The sequence below is a fragment of the Temnothorax longispinosus genome, unplaced genomic scaffold (assembly GCF_030848805.1).
Source record: "Temnothorax longispinosus isolate EJ_2023e unplaced genomic scaffold, Tlon_JGU_v1 HiC_scaffold_20, whole genome shotgun sequence".
NCBI classification, from domain to species: domain Eukaryota; kingdom Metazoa; phylum Arthropoda; class Insecta; order Hymenoptera; family Formicidae; genus Temnothorax; species Temnothorax longispinosus.
Genome location: NW_027270014.1, coordinates 214,176 through 235,697, shown reverse-complemented (window position 1 = coordinate 235,697; position 21,522 = coordinate 214,176). Strand labels below are relative to the sequence as shown.

General features: G+C 39.9%; 2 long non-coding RNA genes across 2 annotated transcripts in view; one reads left to right on the top strand and one right to left on the bottom strand.

Annotated features, from left to right (window-relative positions):
- LOC139823859 (uncharacterized) overlaps nt 1-21,522 on the bottom strand; it is a 315,960-nt gene that overhangs the window by 96,797 nt on the left and 197,641 nt on the right. The gene's annotated exons all lie outside the window — the stretch shown is intronic.
- Nucleotides 373-2,488, top strand: LOC139823855 (uncharacterized). Its single transcript, XR_011734913.1, has 4 exons — nt 373-536; nt 1,132-1,402; nt 1,497-1,639; nt 1,787-2,488. It is a non-coding gene; the product is annotated as an uncharacterized lncRNA (long non-coding RNA).

Sequence of the window (21,522 nt, the reverse complement as noted above, 5' to 3'; positions counted from 1 at the left end):
CGGGAAGAGAATGCCAAAAATATATGGAAGAAAGTTGGAAGGAATTTCTATAGGTGACCGTTCTGTGAGCAGGAATATGAAAGATTTGAGGAGACAAAGCAGCAAGTCGGTCAGATCTTCTGAGTAATGGGTCAAGTAGAGTGAAAAGTTCACTTAAGTACAAAGGTGAAGACAAATAGAGTATCCGATACATCTGACACCCGAGAAAGTACCGCCTTCTGTTTTCCACCAAAAGCCATCCCGGCGACGCCTATACTGAGTAATATGCTCATCCCGCCGCAAGTTATATATGAATCTAATGCAGAGAGAGAGAGAGAGAGAGAGAGAAACTTTATCTTGAACAAGATTGTTTAAAGAGATGTGCAATGTAAAATTTTCCTTACTTTAGATATATCGATGAATTTAATGTTCGAGAAGATCAAATGGGACTAGCTATTGGTGCTTATAATACAAATATTCAACAAGCGTAGAAAGTTGATGATATTACAAATATAGAGTTCGAAGAAAATTCATGTACATTTAAGATATATGGAGAGGTAATAATAAAAATTATTATTGTTTCAAGAATATTGAACATTTCACAATTTAATGTTTATATTAAATACATATTTTATATTAATTTATGAAACAGAGTATATATGATAGTTACATGTCCATAAGTGTGTTCTGTTTCACGCATGATGCGCATAATACATCATTTATCCATGTTTAATATTCGGTAAACAATTAGCTATTATTATTAATATAAAAAAGTGTACAAATTAGAAATTTGCATATTGCTTTCTCACCATTTTAAAATGTATAAATTAGAAATTTATACATTGCATCATCATTTTATTTCGCTCACTTATAAAGCTCTTCTATTGAGGAAGCTTATATTTTATTTGATACATAATTATTAATATTTATTAATTTGACTTCTTCATAAAGGAAGCTTTATGAGTAAAATAAAATGATGAAGCAATGTGCAAATTTCTAATTTGTACACTTTAAAATTGTGAGAAAGCAGTAAATTTATAATTTGCAAACTTTTTTATTATATTGGCAATTTTTTCTAATTTTATTATATTCTTCAGTCTTTTTATCTCTATTTCATATATACTGCTTATTGCATATTCATTATTTTCTTAGCTCCTCACGATTCGGAATGTTTGATTTGCGTGAGTCCCCTTGCCTCTCACGATTCGGAGATGAATGTGCCCAAGCCTTTAATCTTGGCCGTGTCGAGCTCGTCAGAGTATTAGGAATCGGTGCCACATGACAGAAGAAGAAATCAATTGTAATGCCATATGAAGAAAATATTGCGTCAAAATGAAAACCGCTTTGATGGTAACTGAAAAACCTTCTTTGGCAGCATCCCTGGCCAATATATTGAGTAATGGACGATGTAATATCAAAAAACGTATGTTGATAACTTGAATTGTTTCCTTCTTCAGCTTCCTCTTTCCTTCTTCCTCATTTCTATAATAATAAATTTTTTCTACGAATATCTTTAGGACTGAATGGCTTTTGTTCCGTCCACGAATGGGTAGGTCAATTTAGATCCGAGACTGTAAATTTTAAAATGACCTCTGTATGTGAACACGTTATGACATTAGACTTTATTGGAAAATACAACAACTGAGACAAAGTAGATCTGGTAAGATTAGATATATTGCAGTTTTGTTTTTTATCATGTACAGAATAACTGAATTTTTTTAATTTTTTATTAAGTATTCAAAGCAATTGAGAGTTTTTAGCATTAAGTATTTCCATTTTCTCATAATATGCTTAAAAAATATTGCAGGGGACTTGTGAGTTATGCGAAGCAATTGATACTATTAAGGTTCATTGGTCATATGAAGTTTGCACACGTCAAGCTTGACATCCTAAAGATCACAAGACCACATATTGCGGACAAGATGATGCCTAATCAGGATACAGCCACGAAAAAGAAAGATATGCGCATGGCAGAGAAATTAGCGCTATTCACAGGCCTTGTAAGCATATTTAGTAACAACGAAGATTCTTTGAATTGAGCTCTGTCTTAAAATCGCATCAATTGAAGTGAATCCACTGCTGAGTGCTGAAATTATACGATTTTATCCGTCACAACAAATAGACAAAGAGGAATGCTTTTTCCAGTCGATGGTCTCGAATGTTGCTGACGTATCTATTTCGTTGCAAATGCATCATTATGAAATGATGATCGGTAGTAAATGAGAGATATGTTGTGAATTAAAAAGATGTCTATCTTTGTATGATTACAAACTATCTGCATCTAATTTTTTAGTGAAAATGTCCGAATAATTTGCGTTAGTATTTCTGTGAAAAAAAATATGACGATTATATTACAGTATATCTGACGATTTTAACATAATTATAGAGGTAGGGTGTCTAAATTGTTATCGTTCCATCCAAATGTAGCTTTTATACTATTCGGATAGTATCGATATTTTATGCTGGTTAGAAACAAGTAAAAAGTATTTTAAGCAGGGTTGGCATGTTTTAAACAATTTGTTTAAAACTGTCTGTTTAAAACTGATTTAAAACAGTGGACACTGTTTTAAACATTTTTGTTTTAAACAGTTTTAAACTACTGTTTAAAACTGTTTAAAACACTGCAATTAAAAACATGTGATTATTTAGAAAAAATTGCAAAAAAAAACAAAAAACTAAACCTTTATTTAGTTTTTTTATCTATATTATTTGTGTAGCATATAAATATAAAGATATATATCAATCAATTAATTTTTATTTCACCCCCCTTCCTGGGTTGAAAAGGCGTTTTTTTTCAGTAAAAACGTTCCCAAAAACCTTTACAAATTCTGCTATACAAATAAAATCATATACATTATACATTCAATCATTAATCGTATACATTTTATATCTATAATATAATTTTTCTTATTTCTTTTTTCCCCGACCTGGTCATTGAGCGACCTCACATCTCATTTCCCTTCCCTTCGTCTTCCATCCGGCACCCTTCTGGTCATCTCTTTCAGCTTCCTTTAATTCCACACCCCTCTGACTTTCTCCTTTCTGTCGTTGCTCTTCCCTTTTCTTTCCGGCTCTCTCCTCCTCTTGTTTGATGCCTTCCTTCTTTCTTATTCTACGTTCACTCTGCAAATAACTGCATTAAAGATTATTCTTACATTCTTACAATCTTACTTCCTTCTCCCCTTCCTCTCTCTTAATGCTTCTCTCTTTATCTCCTTTTATCTCTCTTTTCCATCCTAAATTTCTCCTATTCTTTTTTCTTCCTATCTGCTTCGTCCTCGTCCGTATCCATAAGGAGATTCTCCTCCATCCTTTTCGCTCTTTCTTCCTCCATGATCCTCTTTGGCCTCCCGCTTTCCTCTCTCTTTCCTCTCTTTTCTCCTTTCTTTCTCCTCTCTTTCTCTTACCCTCGTTTCCACCGACTTGTCCTCGTCCATTTTCACCCTCAATCCGCTCTCTTCCTTTCTCTTTGAATCCAATACCTTCCGCTTATCCTCCTCAACAAAAATCATCTGTATTATTCTCTAATCTTTCTGACTAACTTGCCGCTGTATTAGCCTGCCTTCTTCTTCTTTCCAGCTCTGCCATCCATTTATCTCTCTCTCCTTTACTATTCAGTATCCTTATGATCTTCTCGCCAATTCCTTCTGGCTTCTCCTCCTCCTTTCCTCTTGTGCACCGCTCTAACACACGCTCCCATGTCTCTGGTTCTGCACCACATATTCTACAGCTTCTTTTCTCTATTGGTTCCCAATATCTTCCACCTCTTATCTCATTACCTAGCCTAAATCTCGCTATCCTGATCATGGACTTCTCTTTCTCTTTTTTCTCTAGGTATTCTGGCCTTCTAATTTCTGCTATCTCCCTGTACCACCTGTTATATCTAGACTCTCTTACTCTTTCATCTCTCTCTTGACTCTGAATGTCTTTGTCTCTTCTTGTTATCTCCTCTATACTGCCTCAGCCATTTCCTCTTTTCCTTTCTATCTCCTCAGTTGCGTATCCTCTTTTTTCATAAAAGCTCCTTCTCTCTTCTTCCCAATTTGCCTTTTCCTTCCTGACATTCCCTTTTATTTCTTTCCAGCATTGTCTTGCAATCTCATTTCCCTCTCCCCTTTCCAGTTTTTCCTCGTATTTCATCGCCCTTTTACCAGCACTTACTCTCATTCTGTCCCTCTTGGTTTCCTCCCTTATCATGTATCCGGGTGTGCTCCAGTCTAGGCCCAATGTCCACCTTATATACCTTTCGTGCATTCTTTCTATTTTCTCTCTCTCTTTCCATCCTCACACTTCTACTCCATATAAAGCTATGCTTGCTACCAGTGAATCGACTGAATCGTATAACTTAATTCTTCTTATCCAGTCTCCTCCAAATAACTTTTTTCCTATTCCCCAAACCTGTTTCATTGCTATGGTAGCTTTCCTTACTCTTTTATATGCGCCTCCTGTCCTCCGTTCTTTTGGAATGTGTAGCCTAGATATCAGAATTCCTTTACCTCCTCTATTTTTTCTCCCATCCATTTCCATTCCATTTTCTTCATTTTACCTACTTCCTTCCTAAATCTCATTACCTTTGTTTTCCCTACATTCACTCTCAGCTTTTTTCTGTCGAAATATTTCTCCAGTCTTTTCATCGTCCTCTTCATCTCCTCTTCGTCCTCTGCTATAGCTACTATATCGTTTGCGTATGCTAACGTCCAAAATTTTATTCTCCCTACTACCACGCCTTCATCTTGCCCCCTTCTCATTGTTTCCTCTAAATCTGCCAGCAGTAGTATGAAGAGCATAACGCTCAGCGGGCATCCGTGTCTGACTCCTTTGACCATGCAAAAGCATGATCCCTTTTCTCCTTTCACTCTTACCACGCTTCTTGTCTCTTCGTACAGATCTTCTATCCTAGTTCTCAGCTGTTCACTAATCCCTTCTCTTTTCAGTGCCTCCCAAATTTTTTCTCTGTTCACGGAGTCGAATGCTGCTTTCAGATCAATAAATATTTTATTTTAAATCTTCTTGCATAGATCAAAGCTATCGTGTTTTTTTTGCTTGTTTAAAACATGTTTTTTTGTTTAAAACATGTTTTTTTTATACCTTAGTTTAAAACACAAATAAAACATAAAACATTGTTTTAAACAAAAAAAAACAATGTTTTTTGTTTAAAATAAAAAAAACATGTTTTTTGCCAACCCTGATTTTAAGACACTTATTGTATCGTTTCCAAAATATAAAAACTTGTGTTTAGATTACAGATATACGTTTTGGGTACTGGCGTATCTATTTCGTTGCAAATGTATCATTATGAAATGATGATCGGTAGTAAATGAGAGATATGTGAATTAAAAATATGTACATTACCTAACCCTTCATCTGATTTTTTAATTTTAGTAGTGACAATGCCCGAATAATTTTGCGTTAGTATTTCTGTGTAAAAAAATATGACGATTATACGATTATATTACAGTATATCTGAAAAATGTTAGAAAATGAAACAATTGTTTAAAGGTATCCTGTATATCATAGCATCTATTTGGTTCGCCTGTATGGAATGTTAATAACGCGTAAGATAATATAATCATTAAAGTAATATTTCTTAAATGTATATTTCATACTTAATTTCATTTCATAAATACTATCACATTTATTCCTATGAATCGTTTTCATTACGCTATTATGATTTTAACATAATTATAGAGGTAGGATGTGTAAATTATTACCATCCAAATGTAGCTTTTATAGTATTATTTATTGTATCCATACCTTAAGCTGTTTATAAAAAAGTAACAAGTATTTTAAGATACTATGACTCTCTTAAGGTAGCCAAATGCCTCGTCATCTAATTAGTGACGCGCATGAATGGATTAACGAGATTCCCACTGTCCCTATCTACTATCTAGCGAAACCACTGCCAAGGGAACGGGCTTGGAAAAATTAGCGGGGAAAGAAGACCCTGTTGAGCTTGACTCTAGTCTGGCACTGTATGGCCATACCTTGGGACCGTACACTAAAGTGCCCGTTTCCCAGGCGAGTCGGGATTCTTCCGCCGAGACTCTAATCATGTCTCAGGAACCCGCACGAGCCGAGACAGACAACAGGGAGCAGAGGGTGCAACAGGGAAACCCGAACGAGCCGGACAACAGCCGGACAAGGCTCAGCCGAGTCTGACCGATTCATTGGTGGACCAATCGGTGCCACCCGATTACGAACGCATTGCAGACGAGGAGGTGGCGAGGCTGCTAACCGGGGGCATTACGCCTATACGTGAAACGGCATCTCCAGGGTCGATGATATTCTCTACCGAGGTGCAGAGGGAGCAGTCGGAGAGCAGACCAGGGGACGAGAGCCAGCAGATGGAAGCGGAGGAGGTGCAGTGCTCGCAGTGCTACACCGAATTGTAATGGCATGCGTGTTCGAAACATTTTTGATAACATTAATTTTTCAGTTTAGTGTTTTTACTATTTACTTTCTAGTATTTTATCGCGATATTATTTCGAGTTCATTTAAGCGTAGAACGCACATGTTATTTGATCGAGTCATTTGATTTATATTAATATTTTATCCATTAGAGTCTAGAGTACACCGAGTGCTACACTTTTATTAATTTTAGACATCCATACGTGGATTGCGGCGGGGCAAGTGCCACTGCGTTACACTTAGTACACTACAAACACAGCGAACACATTCGAAACATACAGAAAACTTATTAATAAAGACGATTCATACGAAATACATAGAAAACCCACCTAAACGTACCCAATTATTTAACAAACGATCCAAGATGGATTCAGATAAATTTAGAATAATAATATTGGCTTTTATATTCATTGTTTTTGCCATTTCTTTGATTTGCATATTATTGCTAGTTTATTCACAGAGAACGATTTCAGAACCCTATTACACGCCATAGAGCACGTAAAAATATCAACAATGCAGTTTACAACGTACGCGATAGTTTCAATAGTTATCTTTTTACCAATGATGCTCAATTTCCCTGATCCAAACTTAGTTTGCACGCTATTCATACTCATTACACTTTACATCGTGATTTTGAACAATCCGGAGGATCCCGAAGGGAATTGAGGTATTTACACTTCAAACGTTACACTTTATTACACTTTTTGAACTTAGACACCAGACAAACACGTTTACGATACAGACGGACGAAAAGGGTGTTACACCTTTTACACTTTTCTACACTTTCCGTATAAGCGACTTAGTTATAGGTCTGCGGAACGAGCGAGCGCGAACTCTACACTTTGTTTACACTTTGCTACATTTTCCGTACAAATGACTTAGAATAGGTCTGCGGAACAAGCCAGCGCGAGCTTTACACTTTTTAATTACACTTTACTACACTTTGATACACTTTGGGGTAAAACCTTTATATTTTATCATTATATCATTAATTACAACGAACTAGAGAGAGAACGGGCATAATGGAGCTATTCCAGGCCAAGACATATTACATTTTACATTTGACATTAATTTCATACATTTTGATTACACTTTTTTACACTTTAGTGTTCTCTCTACACTTTTGATAGGCTTAGAGCTAAATTAACTTCATTTGCATGGTTTTATTATTAATACGATATTCCCTGTCAATTTTAAGTTTAATTTCATCATTTTCATGTACGCGCGATAGAATTAAGTCGACGCGATACTTACCTTATGTACTTACCGTATTTACACCAAAAGGTGCAAGTTTGAGCATCGCCGATGCATTTCGTTACATTACGTTGGGACGATTCCTTCGATGAACCCGGGTACCTGAAAAGAAAAGATATAATTAATGACGGACGCAATGACCGTTCATACTTACCTGGCTTCCATAGGATTCGTCCGTGTGACTTTTTTCGAGTCACTCGAAAACCGTTCGAGTGACTCTTGATTCGCTACCGAGCGAATCGTCGCGGTGCAGCGACGCGAATCGGTTCACGCCTCGGCGATAGCCCTTCGCGACGTTGCACTTTGGGAGGAGAGCTACTCTCCTGGGTGTAGAGATAGAGTGCATGAGAAACCGTCTCTACGCGCCGGTTACACTCAGAGTGTCGAAGGAGTCGTACCGCGCTACACCCGTAGGTACGACTAACCAATGGGAGGGCTTCGCGCCCGAACAGGCACACCGGCGCATGCGTTGCCTCAAAGTGGGGAGACTCGACCCATTCCTCCCGGACAGTTCGTCGTGAAACTTCGATGCGGTTGCACGTTGCGGTGATCGCGAAACAAATCGAAGCCGACGTGGCTTATCCCGTTGACCGCTTGCGTTAACAGCGTGATTAATAACGATTCGATACGCGATACGGGATAACGATCCATTCGTGTAAGTCGACGTTTAGATATACACCCTGAGAGGGAGATTCAGACCCGAACGCGGGTTACGTTTGTAGAAGTGAAGGAACAATAATTATTATTTGTTTATAATAAAAACGAGAGTGTTAATATCTCGGCCCGGTCATAATTCCTATCCGAGTTCCGTATATTACGCGACGCAATAACAGGGCGTGGCTGACGGCCTTGAACACGTCCGCGGCGTAGAAGACGGCGGCCATCGAGCTGGAAGGAAGCGAGGGGCATAGCAACAACCAGAGGTTTTCTGTATTTGAGCCTTAAAATACAGTGGCGACCGTATAATTCAGCCCAAGTAGTAAGTGGCTATATTTCGATTTTCACATCATCAATCGTTGTTCCGGTCACAACCTAACCAACGAAAAGGTCGCACTATCCAAAATTCCCAATATTAAAAAATTTTCGAAAAATCGATGAAGTATCAAGAGAACATAACCAACGATGAGCGAAAACATTTAGCTTACATCGAAATCTTTCAAAAACTATATAATAAAGTATATTTTCCTTTAATACTTTTCGAGAACAAACCTATATCGAAAAATTAACCACGAAAACATTTAGCTTACATCGAGAGCTTTCAAAAACTATATAATAAAGTATATATTTTTTTAATACTTTTCGAGAAAAAGAAAACGTTGCATGAAAACGTTGCAAGAAAACGTTGCAGTCATACCCCCACACCCCCCGAGAAAGACGTAGTTCTACGTCAAAAGATGAAAGAAGGAGAAGAGAAGGAACAATATAGAGAAAGGTATAATATATATTATAAAAATATTTATTGTATTGCAAATATATTTAAATTTATATATTAGTTAACTTCCTTATATACACTACCGCTCATTAATTTCAATATACAACAGATTCGTTGATTTCTCTGTAAAGGATGAACATCATGATACGTGTTTTGCACAGAAATGAATGCACTTGCTGTTATAAACATTTCACATGCATGCATCGCATTTTTATATAAATAATATATGAAAATGCAATGCATGCAAGTGTTTATAACAGCAAATGTACTCATTTTTGTACAAAACACATGTATCATGTTCATCCTTTACAGAGAAATTAACAAATATAGGGGTATATATTGAAATTAAGTAATGAGCGGTAGTGTATATAAAGAAGTTAACTAATATATAAATTTAAATATATTAGTTAAGAGATGGAGAGATGGGAGGAAGGAAGGGCAGGGAGAAGTGAAAGAGGAAGGAAAGTGGGAGATAGGAAAAAGAGATAAAGCAATGGAAGCGAAGGTAAGAGAGCTAGAAAGGTGGAGAGAGTTAGAAGAGAGAGACAGAAGGAGGAACAATGTAGTAGTGAAAGGGGTGGAGGTGGAGGAGGGAAGGCGAAAGGAAACGGTAGAGAAGCTATGGCTAGAGATGGGAAAGGAGGGAGGAATAAAAGAGGTAAAAGAGATAGGAAGAAAGACGGGGCAAGAGAAGAAGATAGTTTTAGTTAGGTTAAAGGATAGAGTAAGAAAAATAGAGGTAATGCAGAAGAAGAATGTGTTGAAAGGGAGGATGGAAAGAATAGAGAATGACATGACCTTGAAGGAAAGAAAAGTGCAATGGAGCCTGGAGAGGATAGAGAAGGAGAGAAGGAATAGGAGGAGAGATTGGATAAAGTACGGAAAGATTTGGATAGAGGGGAAGTGGTGGAGTTGGGATGAGGAAAAAGAAGTCCTGATAGATGGAAGGGGAAATGAGAGATGAGCAAGAAAAAGGAGGGGGGAGAAAGAGGAACAGAGGAGAAGGGAAAGAGTAGAAGAGAGGGAGACGGAAAAATGAAATGGAAAGGCAGTGAGGAGGGAGGAGAAACGATGGGAGGGGAGGGCGGAGAGAAGAGGGAGGAGAGGGAGAGTAGGGAGGAAGAGAGTGTGGTGAGGCTGAGGGGAAGGGGGAAAGGAGTCAAAGAGAGTAGAGTGTGGAAAGTAAAAAGGAGTGAAAGAGAGGAAAAAGAGGGAGGGGAAGAAAGGAATGCAGGAGAGAGGAGGAGGAGAAGGAACAGGAAGGAAGCCTAAAGATAGGCTTTTGGAATGTAGCGGGAGTGAAGGGAAAACAGGAAAGGTTTGGGAAAGGATAAGAAAGTGGGATGTCGTGGGGTTGGTGGAGACGTGCCTAAAACAGGTGGAATGGGAAAAGATGAAGAATTACCTGCCAAAGGAGTTCAAATGGAGGATACAGGGTGCAAAGGAAGAAAGAATTGGAAGAAGAGAAAGAGCAATAGGTGGGATAATGATGGGAGTCAGAAAGGGGTTAGAAGAGGAAAAAGAATGGGTGGAGAGGAGGGTTTAATGATTATGAAAGTAAGATGGAAGAAGGAGAAATGGAGATTGGCAACAGTTTACGTAAGCGGCAACTTGGACATGATAATGGATAAGATAACATCGGTGAAGGAGGAGGAAGGGAGAAAAAAGAGATGGATAGTGGGGGGCGATTTCAATGCGAGAACAGGGGAGAAAGGAGCGCTGGAGGATGGAGAAGAGGGAGTTGAAAGAAAATCGAAAGATAAAATGATAAATAGGCAAGGGAAAGGGCTGATTAGATGAGTTGAAGAGGAAGGGTGGGGAATTATGAACGGAGTAAAGAGGTCGAAAAGTTTACAAAAAGAATTAAGATGGAAGAAAGGATGAGAAGAGTAAAAAGAGGAGCAAAAAGAAAGGGAGGATGGTGGGATGGGGACTGTAGAAAGAAGAGGAAGGAGGTAGAAAAGTTATTGAGAGACTGGAAAAGAGGAAGAAAACATAAAGAAGATTAAAAGAGAAGAAGGAAAGAGTATAAGGAAATGTGTGAGAGAAAAAAGGAAAAAAAAGAGAAATCTGCTGGAAAAGGTAAGAGGCAAGAACAGAGAAGCAGGTGTGGGAAGTAATAAAGAAGGAAAGGAGAAGAAGAGTAGAAATTAATAAGAAGATAACAATAGAGGAGTGGGATAAATACTTTAGGAAGAAGTTAGAAGGAACGGAATACAAGCGAACCCTGGTAACCATTCCTTTGCAATTCTGCTGTAAACTGCACAAAAGTCGTGCATTAACTTTCGGGCAGATCATGCGTTTTCTATTTCCAACTTTGACTATTTTTCTGTTGGCAGAAACTTGCTCTCGTCGTAGTGCAACAGAATTGTGGAAGATATGTGTATGCATTTACATATAGCAGAATAGTGCAAGAAATGCGGCAGATGCTTGCGCAAATCGCAGTGCAACATAATCGCGCCAGATTTGTAGCAGCGCCTACTGCTACCCATACAGCACAAAATATTTTAAAATATTTTTTAGAAAGATTAAAATAATTTACAAAAATATTTTTTATATTTATAGCACCCAGTGGTGTTGGGTAAGCCTTGCGTTGTATTGCTGGCGAAGATTGTCGCGAATGTCATGATTTTGCTTCGCGCTTCGCCGGAGGCCAGCTTATATTAGATCCCAACTGAAATTTACTTGCGAGTTAGTTTTACCATTACCCGCCGCCTAACGGCATCGTTGCAAACTAGCACATACAGCAGAATTCAACAAGAATGACGGCAGATGCTTGCGTAAAGAAGTAGAGCAGCAGAAATACAAATGATTTTGGCAGAAATAAACAAAACAAGGCAAATGAGAGCTCGTTCGCGACGATGGACGGGCGACAGTAATAAAATATTACAAATTGAATAAATATATATAATAAAGTAAACGTTTTGGTCCTTGGTTTGGACCCTCCTCAGTACATATAGCTGGTCGAGTGAAATGCAGTGGTCACAAGTAGTCAAAAATGCAGTTATTCCGCTCTCCGATTATGAGAGTGTGGATCTCGTATCCTCAACGTGTGTTACCTTAATTCCATAAAAAAAATAAATTAAACAAATATATATAGTCATACCTTAAAAAGTAATCACAAGAGTTACCTGACAGTCAAATTGATAAGATATACGACACCATCTCTCCGCGTAATACAATAAATATACGCGGCATTTTTGACTACTTGTGACCACTGCATTTCACTCGACCAGCTATATGTACTGAGGAGGGTCCAAATCAAGGACCGAAACGTTTACTTTATTATATATATTTTATTCAATTTGTAATATTTTATTACTGTCGCCCGTCCATCGTCGCGAACGAGCTCTTATTTGCCTTGTTTTTTTTATTTATCGTTATTGAGAGCGTTATCTTTGTTATTTTGGCAGAATATACCGTACATCTGATTTATCAATCAAACATTTTTCGAAATTCGTAATGCCAAAATGGACCGTATGGCCTACATCTCACAGCACGAAGCTATAACAGTTTTCACAATCTCCACTTAACTTACCAGTAATTATTTCTATAAATTTATTTATAACAATTAAAAACACTTTAATAATATTGATGATAATTATTTACACTTTATTTTAAAATATTTATTACAATTTTTTAGATACTTTCATTTTCCGGACATTATAATATTTACAAAATATTCAACGTATATATTTTCAAATATTTAAATCTTTTTTATAAATATTTTATAAATATTTTGTGCTGTCTGGGAGTATTAGCGCGCTCGACTGTTCTTTTTCTGACGGGCAGATGCTGGCACGTTTTTTTCGCATTTCTGTCACTCGGATCTATACGGCAAAAACAACAATTTAAGCGACATTATACACTTGTGAAATTTTGCTGCAAATATGTTTCAAGAGTCTAGCACACTCGACTGCTCTTTTTCTCACGGGCAGATGCTTGCACGTTCTTTTCACGTTTCTGCCGGTCGGATCTGTACGGCAAAAACAACAATTTAAGCGACATACACTTGTGAAATTTTGCTGCAAATATGTTTCAAGCGTCTAGCACACTCGACTGCTCTTTTTCTCACGGGCAGATGCTTGCACGTTCTTTTCACGTTTCTGCCGGTTGGATCTGTACTCAAAAGATACTTCCATATTGTTTTCACATTTCTGCTACATGTTTACTTTTAACAAATAGTATAAAATTTCACAGTAGCTTCTTACAGCAGACTACTGCAATAGTACAGTAAGTACTCGTTCAATCACAGATATTATGCACTTTTGTCGCAATTCTGGACTGATTTCTTGCGCACTTCTTTGGGACGCATCTGAACTAGCAAACTGGTTACCAGGGAAGGTTAGGAGAAGGAGAGGAGGAAGAACAGGGGTCGGAGGAAGAAGTGAAAAAAGGGGAGGGGTTATGATGGGAAGAGGTAGAGAGAGTGCTGAAAGGGCTGAAAAAAGTAAAGCGGCGGGAGAGGACGAGATAGGAAATGAAGTGTGGATTTATAGGGAATTATAGGGGGAAGTGGTTTAAGAAAGGCGTTATGGGAAATATACAGGAGAGTATGGAAAGAAGAGGGTTTCCCAGAGGCGTTGAAGGACGAAATAGTGGTTTCGATAGCGAAAAAGAGAGGGGCAAAAGAGTCGAGTGAGCATAGAAAGATTACGCTGATGCCGACGGCGTACAAAGTGTACACGTTGGTTTTAGCAAATAAGTTGAGGGAAGAGATGGAGGAGAAGGAGATGATACCAGAAAGCCAAGCAGGATTTAGGAAGGGGAGAGGAGTGATAAACAACATTTACACACTGAATTATACGATAGGGAAGCGATTAAGAAAGAAAAAAAAGGTGGTGGCTGCTTTTGTAGATTTAAGGGCCGCATTCGATTCAGTGGACAGGAGGGTTTTGGGAAGATGTCTGAAAAAAGCAGAGGTGAGTGAGAGTTTGGGAAAGAGGATCATGGAAATATGTACGAGAAAACAAGGAGTGTAGTGAGGGTGGAGAAAAAATACGGAAAGAAATTTTGGATAGCGAGAGAGTTGAGGCAGGGATGTCCACTGAGTCCAATGCTGTTCAACTTATTGGTAGCAAACATAGAGATGGAGCTGGAAAAAGATGAAATGGGAGGGGTACAAGTAGGAAGAGAAAAACTAAGGGTATACTAGGGTATACGGACGATGTAATGATTCTAGCAAAGGATGAGGAAGGAATGAAATGGTTGTTGAAGAGGTTAGACAGGTATTTAGAGAGGAAGGAGTTGGAATTGAATGTGGACAAGACAAAGATAGTAAGGTTTGGGAAAAGAGGTGAAGGCAGAAGAAAGGAGAAATGGTGGTGAAAAGGTAAGAAATTAGAAGAGGTGAGGGAGTTTAAGTATCTAGGATACTGGTTCAGTTGGAATGGGGTCAGTAGTAGCAGGTGAGGGAGAGGGTAAAGGAGGAAATGGGGGTAACGGAGCAGGCATGGGGAATAGGAAAAAAGTTTGGCGGAGACTGGAAAAGAAAAATGAAGTCGATTATTTGGTGGAAAGTGTTTTAGGCTTCGGGTCAGATGTGTGGGGATGGAAGGAATGGGGACAGGTAGAGAGAGTGCAAGGAAAATATATCAGATGGGTACTGGTGCTGGATGAAAGAATGCCAGGTTACATGGTGAGAAAGGAGGGGAAGAGGGACAAGTTGAGGACGAGAATGGGAAGGAGAGCACTGGAACATGAGGAGAAACTGGAGGAAGGAGGGGGCAGTGAATGGGCAAGGAGATGTTGGAAAGAGATAAAGGAAAGAGGAGATAGTGAAGGATCTAAATGGGAGGAACAAAGGAATAAGGAATTTTATAGAAAGAGAGGAGTCTCGTTGGAATAAGTGAGGAGGCAGAAAGAGCAGGGTCGAGAAATTAGAGGAGAAGTGGAGGAAAGAGACAGAGAGGTAATGCAGCAGGAGAGATATGGGAGAATGAATAAGTCCAGATGAAACAGATGGTATAGGGAAGTGGGAACAATAGAGTTACCGAGGTACTTAAAGGAAAGGTGAAGAAAGGAAAGAATTATTAGAGTCGCGAGGTTCAGGTTGGGTAACGAGATGAGAGAGGGTAGGTATTGGGAGGGAGAGGATGGAAAAAATGCAGGCTGTGTAGAGGAGAAGAAGAGACGTGGGAGCATGTGGTAGAGGTATGTATGGGAGGAGTTAAAGGGAAAAGAACAGAAGAAATAGTAAAGATTTTGAAAGATGATGGGAGTGGAGAGGGATGAAGAGACTGCAGGATAAAAGGAGTGGAAGAGAGATTATGGGAGAGGAGAAAAAAGGGAGAAGGGTAGGGAGGAAAAGAGTCAGAGGGGAAGGTGGGGGACAGAGGTTGGCAGGAGGACAGAGGGGGAGACGAGGGACGTATGAACAGAGGGAACAGGCGTGAGAGTGAGAAAGAGTGAGCAAGAAAGAGAAAGAGAGAGAGAGAGAGAGAGAGAAAGAGAGAGAGAGGGTGGGAGGGAGGGAGGGAGGGAGAGAGAGAGGGAGGGAGGAAGAGAGAGAGAGAGAGAGAGGATGGAGCGAGAAATAAGAGAGTGAATAAAGATTTAAAATGTATTGCGTCGAGGAAAGGCGAGAGAGAGTATAGAGAGGAGAGGCGTGCGGATAGAGGAGAGCGAGCGGTGTTCCGAGCGGCGAGGACAAGCGAAAAGAGAGAGAAAAAAAAGAGAAATATAGGTAGGATAAGGAAATAATTGTAAAAGGAGCGGGAATCCTTCCTGTATCCCGCATGGGCAGGATTAAACCAATTACTACTACTACTACTACTACTACTACTACTATTACTACTACTACTAATAAGAGAGGGAGAGAGCGAGCGAGCAAATACAATGATCAAGAAGATTCAACTGTACAAGTTCTTATCTCATAATCTAATCTAAAGTTATGTATTTTACATTAAAAATATGGATTTTATCTATTAATAATTAATAATTTATTAGTAATTTATTTGTTTAATAATCCTATGGTATTATAAATATCTTATATAAATATCTTATTTAATGTTATAAAAAGCTAAAAAAAGAAATATTAATCTTGCTAAAAAATATTTCAGAGATGTACTTGGTTTTATTGTAGTTTCTCTTTCATTATTAATTTTAATTTGTATTGTCAGATCGAAATTGATTTGAATTTAGATTGCGTAAATCAATAAATATTAATTAAATTTTATTTAGGAAAAATTGAAAAAATTATATATACAATATGCTTATAATTAGCAATAAAATAAAATTATTATAAAAAATAATAACAAAGTAATAATAATAATAAGAGAAATAGGACCGTTACTATATATAATCAAATTAGAATAAAATGCTATACTGTCCAAGCTTAGATTTTTGACAGCCTAATATTAATTTCTGTGTGTATGTATACATATATTTTTCCAACTTATTTAACTGCGCACCGATTTTTTGTCGGACTTGAAACACAGCTATTGTTGAAACATTAAAAGCCTGGAACTCTCCGGAATTAAATCGACTTGATTTAATTACATAAATTAATTTAATTATCTAAAAATAATAATAATTTATTTAACGGAATGTGACGGGAAATGAGAGAGAAAAGTGGACACACAAAAGGGAAGGTAAGATTGTACTAATAGATTATCTTTTAGTAAATAAAGAAAAAATAGGGGAAATTATAAGGGTGGGAGAAATAAGAAGGATGGCGGTGGAAAACATTGAAAGTGTAAGGAAATTCTAAGTGGAAGGATATAGAAGATGAGATAGTGAAGAGTTAGGAAGAACAGAAAAAGGAAAAGAAAAGGAGGGATAATGGAATAATAAATGTGGGACTTCCGTTTTCGATTGGTTAGGTGTGAGACGACAGATTTTGTGAGCGAATAACGGAGAGCGAGTGTGAGAGGTAGAGCGAGAGAATGTGTGTGGCAAGTGAGGGGCGAGCACAGTGAGGAGAGGGAAGGTGTGAAAATGGAGGAAGTGCGGAGGGTTCAGAGAGAGAGCCCGTGGAGGCTGAAGAGAAACAGGAAGGTTGAGGTTAGAGAGACAGACGTAGAAAGGGAAGAGTATAGAGCGCTAGAGTAAAGAACTAGGGAATTCTGGGGAGTTTGGGAATAACGCGGGGAAGCAGTACGGCCATAGAATTGGGGAAAGAGAGACGCGGTAGTACGGGGAACATAAACGAGCTTTTCAAGAGGAAGAGGGATACAATGGAGAAGGAAGAAGGAGCGTTTGGGAAAGGGAGCAAGGACCTTTTCAAGAAAAGCAGGAAGGTAGTGAGAACGCCACCAGGGGGGGAACATATAGATATGACAGGGTTGTTGAGAGAATTAGGATAAGAGCTGAGAGAGGGGTTAAGGGGAGTGAAAGAGGAATTAAGAGAGGTGGCAAGATTTGCAACAAAAATTAGAAGGAATGCAAATAGAGTTAAAGGGAGAAGGTCGTGATGGAGGAAAAGGTGCACAAGGAAGCGGAGGAAGGAAAAGGGAGGGGAGGAAGGAGTCTGATTGGAAGGAGAGGGTGGAAAGGCTGGAAAGGAGGTGTGAAGTGATGGAGAGGGTGTGACCGGACGGTACGTGTTGAGCCCGATTCCGGCGGATAATATTCCTATCAAACGGTCGCCACTCGGTTTTACCTTAGACTACCGAGAAGGTAAGTTCGCATCAACGCCCCGATTATTCGCAAGACGCTAATAGGAATTATTTGTTTCAGAAGGATGTCCCTGATGGATCACCGTTGCTGCTTCTCATCCCTGGATCCTCGCTTTACATCGCATACCAGATAGAGGTAAGTAAGGATAAATTAATTATATCCTAATTATTTGAATTTTGTTTCAGACTGATGTCCCTGTTGGATCACCGTTGCTGCTTCTCATCCCTGGATCCTCGCTTTACATCGCATACCAGATAGAGGTAAGTAATTATAAAATAATTATGTGATAATTATTTTATGTTTTGTTGCAGATCGACGTCCGGGATGGAGCGCCGTTGCCGTTATCCGTCTCTGAATCCTCGCTTTACCTCGCATACCAGATAAGGATAAGTCCCGATAATTATGTTTCAATTATGTACTAATTCGCTTCTTTTCTTTCAGGTTCCCGCCTCGGATGGATCGCTGCTCTGTTGCTGCTCTGCTTCCCCGGATCCTCGCTTTACATCGCATACCGATTGCCGCTGGCCAACGTTGGATCATCGCCGAAGGACAAGGTAAGTAGAAGGTAAGTATCGATAATTTTTTATAATTAATCAGGAAAATTTGTTTCAGAATTAATTAATCTTTAATTCCAGATCATCATTTCAACATTACAGGCCGTTTCACAATATCATAAAGGTGTCTCACAACGCGAGTTTCTCGCCTCGGTGTGAATGTCGCTTTATTTTAATAAAGTTGCACATTATTCAAATTGCGTATCTCGGCTTATTCGTTTAGTCGATACGATGCTTTTATTCCAAATAATTATTCCGATCGGAGGACTTTGTGCCTCGTGATTGTTAAACTATGATCACGCACTCGGCCGTGACCATCACTCTATCATACAATGATCGTGCGCTGAATTAACGAACGAGTATTCGGTGGTTAAATACAATGATTAATAATGTCCGCACAATATTCCGTATCCGCGTGACCCAATGCCCGTGGTTGTTATATACTCGATAATTGCACTTCCGTTCATTAACAATGTATCCGAATTTCAACTCGCGTATTGTTGCTAACACTCGATTGTATTTGGCAATTAATTGCCCCTCGCTGTTAGTTAAGACGAGTAATTTTACGCGATAGTACGCGGGAGTTCTCGGTTGTAAAGTATAACGCGTATGCCGATCGTACAGAGTGTGATACGTGTATTCGCCACGGCTATACCCGAGAGACTGCCTCGAGCGGTTGCTCTCGCTTGGGCTCCCCACTTATGCCGGATCGTTCCCACTCCCCGGAACTTTCTCGATCGTCTATTGTTCGCGGCTGGCACATCTGGCGCGATCATGCGAAAACACGCTGATTTTCACTATCTTCTCGCGTGCCCTTTTGCGCATTGCCCGTTCTAGAAGGTTCCCGTGGAAATTTCCACGCGCAACGCAGTGCGAGAACCTTCCTTCCTTGGTACCGCTGCACCAGGTATCCACTCGCGGAAACTGTTCGACGCGGACGACGTCGACCCATGCGCACCTCCTCGGAGATGCCCCTAAAGGTGAATTTGGGTGTTCTCCCTGTAGACGACGTCCGGGTGACGTCGATGTCGTCGGCCGTTGACGCCGACCCTCTGGCTAGGTTTCTCGGAGCTGGTATCGCTGTTCCGGGCCACTGTTCCCGGAGATGATGCATTTCCTGGGGGATCTTCGTCGGAGCTCGTCGTCGACCCCCTAGGCGGGTGTCCCAGGACCTCTCGCGATGGATTGCGCCGTTTGTTCCCGGGGAAGATGCTTTTTTTTCCGGGGAACTCGTCTGTCTTTGACGCCGACCCCCCTGGGAGGGTGTCCTAGGTCCTGGTGGACCGTCGGATGGATAAGTTCCTGGCGAAATTGTGTTTCGCCGGGATTTTGCCGGACAATGGCGCCGACCCTCTGGAGAGGCTCCTCTGGTCCTGGTGAGTCCGTCGGACCTTTCTTTCCCTGAGAAATTATGTTTCCCGGGAATTTTCACCGGGTCATGGCGCGAACCCCCTGGGAGGATATCCCAGGTTCTCACCCATCCGTCGAGCGTTCTTATACCCGAAGCCGGTATCCTTTTCGGGAACCTTGCTTCGTCGGTAAATCTGGCGTCGCACATTCGTGCGCCAGGTATGCGGGATGGTCCTCTGGCCCATTGCCTCTGCAGGTCACTACGGTTTGGGCGTCTCACGTTATCGATCCTCGCCTTCATCCCCTCAGTCGGTATCTTCTCCATTGAGGATGCTCGTCGGATCGTTTCCGAACTCGCCTCCGAAGCGCGCGGTCGCAAGGGAAGAATGGAAGAGAAATATTTTGATAAAAGGAGTGAAAGAGGATGCGGGAGGAATAAAGGGGGAAGTAGAGGAGGTGATGAAAAAGATAGGCGTAGAGGTTAAGATAGAAGAGATTAGAAAAATAGATGCGGGAAGAAGAGAGAAGGGAGGTATGGCAGTAGTAAGAGTAGGAAGTGAGGAAGAGAAGTCAAGAATAATGAGAAATAAGTGGAAATTGAGAGACAAAAGTACTTGGATAGAAGAAGATTTGACATGGGAAGAAAGGAGGATAAAATGGAGGGTAAATGAAGAGTGATGGATGGCAAGAGGAGAGGGTAAAAGGATACGGATAGGGAAGAGAAAGGGCTCATGTTAAGGAAATGGTGAAGGGAAGGAAGGAAAAGTGACAGTTATAGGGAGGAAAAACAGCGATACAAGAAGCTGTGTGAGGAGAAGAAAAAAAGAGAAGTGGAGAAATGGGAAGGGGAGGTAAAGGAGATTAGGACAGAGGGGCAGACATGGAAGTTGGTAAACAGGGAGAGAAAGAGGAAAAGAAGGTTGAACGAGGGAATTAGTATGCAAGAATGGGATAGGTATTTCAGAGATTTGTTGGGAGGAGCGGAAGGGAGGGTGGTGATGGGAGCAAGAAGAGAGGGGGAGTTGGAGGAGGAAGAGGAGGACATAAGGAGAGAAGAGGTGTGGGAAATGGTGGAAAAGCTTAGGGAGGGAAAAGCGATGGGAAGTGATGGAATTCCAAATGAGGTATAAAAGTTTGGAGGAGAGGTGGTGAAGGAATAGTTGTGGGAGGTATGTAATAGAATGTGGAAAGGAGAGCGTTGGCCGGAAGATTGGAGGGAGGGAATTATAGTGCCTATAGGAATGAAGGGGAAAGGGGAGAAAGTGGGGGACTACAGAGGGGTGATGTTAGCACAAACGGCATACAAGGTGTACGCTGCTGTTTTGGCGGAAAGGTTGAGGAAGGAGGTAGAAGAAAAGGGCTTGCTTCCGCCGAGTCAGACAGGGTTTAGGAGAGGGGTAGGGACCACGGACAACATCTATGTATTAAATTACTTAATAAATAGGCAGGTAAATGGGAAGAAGGGGAAGATGGTGGTGTTGTTCGTGGACTTGAAGGCAACTTTTGACTCGGTGGATAGGAGGATTCTGGTGGAAGCGATGAAGAAAAGAAAGATAGGAACGAAGGACGAATATGTAATAGATTATCTTTCGATAAATAAAGAAAAAATAAGAAAAATTAGTAACAAAGAACGAGTATGTGATAGATTATCTTTCAGTAAATAAAGTAAAAAATAAAGAAAATTAGAGGTGGTGGTGGAAATATTGAAAAAATGGAAGAAGAGATAATTAGTGAAAAAAAAAGGAAAAATGGGAGAAATAAAAGCAGAGAGGGGATAACGAATGTGAAGTGTAAGGAAAAAAATGAGAGCCGAGGAAGCGAAGTGTGATAAGTCTTATGCGAGAAGTAAAAAGAAAGAAGAAAACAAAATATGGGAGAGACAGATATGTGAAGTGAGCGGAGAGAAAAAAAGAAACGAGAGGTGGC